Source organism: Frankliniella occidentalis, unplaced genomic scaffold (genome assembly GCF_000697945.3).
Source record: "Frankliniella occidentalis isolate FOCC.00 unplaced genomic scaffold, Focc_3.1 Scaffold251, whole genome shotgun sequence".
Taxonomy (NCBI): Eukaryota; Metazoa; Arthropoda; class Insecta; order Thysanoptera; family Thripidae; genus Frankliniella; species Frankliniella occidentalis.
This window is the reverse complement of record NW_026267377.1, coordinates 363,725-365,987: the sequence shown is the minus strand read 5'-3', so window position 1 is coordinate 365,987 and position 2,263 is coordinate 363,725.

The following is a 2,263-nucleotide window of genomic DNA, read 5'->3' as shown; positions in this document are numbered from 1 at the left end:
TTTGCAGTCATATTATTGCCATAAACGGTCTCAATTTTTGCCCAAACACGAGTAACCCCTAAAAACGAGAAAAAAAAATGGCACAAGGGAGAACACAAAATTAAATTTTGTTAAAAACGTTAACAAACCATAAACGGACCCTTAGTTAAGAAAATTTTCTATTTTATAGTTTCGAGCAATATTTTTTGAATATAGAAGTTTGCGCCGCGTCATAGCGCCCTCTCACTTGTACAATCTGCTTTTGGACGCCATGTAGGCATTTCATGCCTGCTCGCTGCATTCTTCTTGTTCTTGATGTGTCTTTTTGCGTGATATTTTTTTGAATCAGCATATTAATCATTACTTTTATAATTGAACACAATTTTTGGCATGAGTGCTGGGCAGCGCGCGCGGGGGGCTATGACTACTCAGAGCGCAAGGTGTCCATTGTTGCTCTGGTACCCGGGCGTGGGTGTGGAGGTGTGGAGCTGCTCAACAGGTGGTGTTGAACCATGACGCCCTCCCCCCCGCGCGCCCCAACTGTCTGGCAGAAACGGGTCCGTTTAAAAATTAATTTTCCTTGTTGTGGTGGGGTCAGTTAGAAAGTGCGTCTTTCGTCTCCCGTTACGAAATTGTTCAGTTCAGCCGATGGAAGCAGGTCGTTTCGCAGGCACCGAGCTCTCGTAATATGCCGAACACGATGTAGTCATATCTCTACATCGCGATGCTGAAGTACCGAATGCGCACTGCAAAATGCTTGCAAAGAATAGGTTTGTATTGCCAACTATTTTCTTTGCAGCTGCTTGCAAAGAATTTTCAAGCATTGTAATACGAACTAGTTCTTCGCAATGCAAACACATTGTTTGCAAGGATTCTGACAGCTTGCAATACGAACTAATTCTTTGCAATACAAAGCTCGCAAATTCTTTGTAACGTTGAAAAGAATCTAGTTTGCAAGCATTTTACAGTGCGTCTGTGGAACGGATGTACTTTCTAGGATCCCTAAGAAGAATACATACCATTCTCGGTGTTAAACTCGATTCGGCCAAAATGAACCCCATTTTTGGATCATACACTGGATATTAATAACTTTTAGGGTAAGGTGACCAGTGATGGACACTGTACCAGTGATAGCCGCTTTTCTTGATTTGCAGCCAAACTCGTCACTTTACGATCTTGGCACGGAACTAATGTTCGAGACTCCTACCGTGGTATAGTAAGCGAAACTACCTCGCTCCGTTGTTTACATTCCAATAAAAAGGGGTGTCCATCCCATCACTGGGCAGATTGATCTGTTAAGGTGTCCATCATTGGGCATTTTACCCCACTGCTCATGTTACGGGACATGAAGAGTATCGCGTCCATGGGGGAATACACTCTACACATGAACCGCATAGATCTCCAATATACAATGGACAGCGACGTAACCTATAATTTCCAGAGAGCATCCTGCAGTGTATAAACGTGCGAATGGTTGGGGCTGCTTTGAAATTGCAAACCGACCCGACCTCTTAAACTATTGCTTCAGTAACGCAAGGGAATTCCTTCGTTGGCTTACAAAAAAGCCAAATCCTTCACAACCACAATACGACAGAGCCCTTGCAAGACTTTGTCAGTGCGTCGCAAGTGTCGCGCGCGCTGCCTTCGTCTCTCTCACTCTCACAATCCCGCCCCTTGACCCCACCGAGAAACATGGAGAAATAGTTAAAGGTCAAGAGTCAAAGCCACAAGATTTGAAGAGCTAGCAAAACGTTTTGCTTTCCTCTGGTTCTGGGCGCCTGAGCCACGGTGTGGAGTGGCGTTCTGCCGTGCAAACGTCTTGTCTTCCCCCCGTCTCTCCTATACGACACGTTCAGGCCGAGAAAGTGGCAGGAACTGTGAAAGAGAAACTCAGAAACTGGCTCATGCTCGTAATTGAAAACAAATGGGCTTTTAAAATTAAACCTTTGGTTGAAAAAAGAACAAGGAATAGAATTAGTTCAAACTAACGTTTCACAGTTTTCGATAGTTTGTAGCTCGATATTTAAATGGGATTTTTGGAGATATTGTCATTGTAGTACGACAAGGTTTGCCAGGTTTTTCAGAGTCCGAAGTAGTGTGTCACTCTGTCTCACTCTGACACCAACGCTCACTGTTCCCGTCCCGGTCGTTGATCGGCCCCGCGGCCGGCAGGTGGTCACCCGTGGGCCGCGGTCAGCAACGGCCGAGGCAACGGCGCCGTGCGCGAGGGTCGTGGTCCCGAACTCCTTTGTCACCCCGGGGCTGCCCGCTGGGCGGGGCGGGG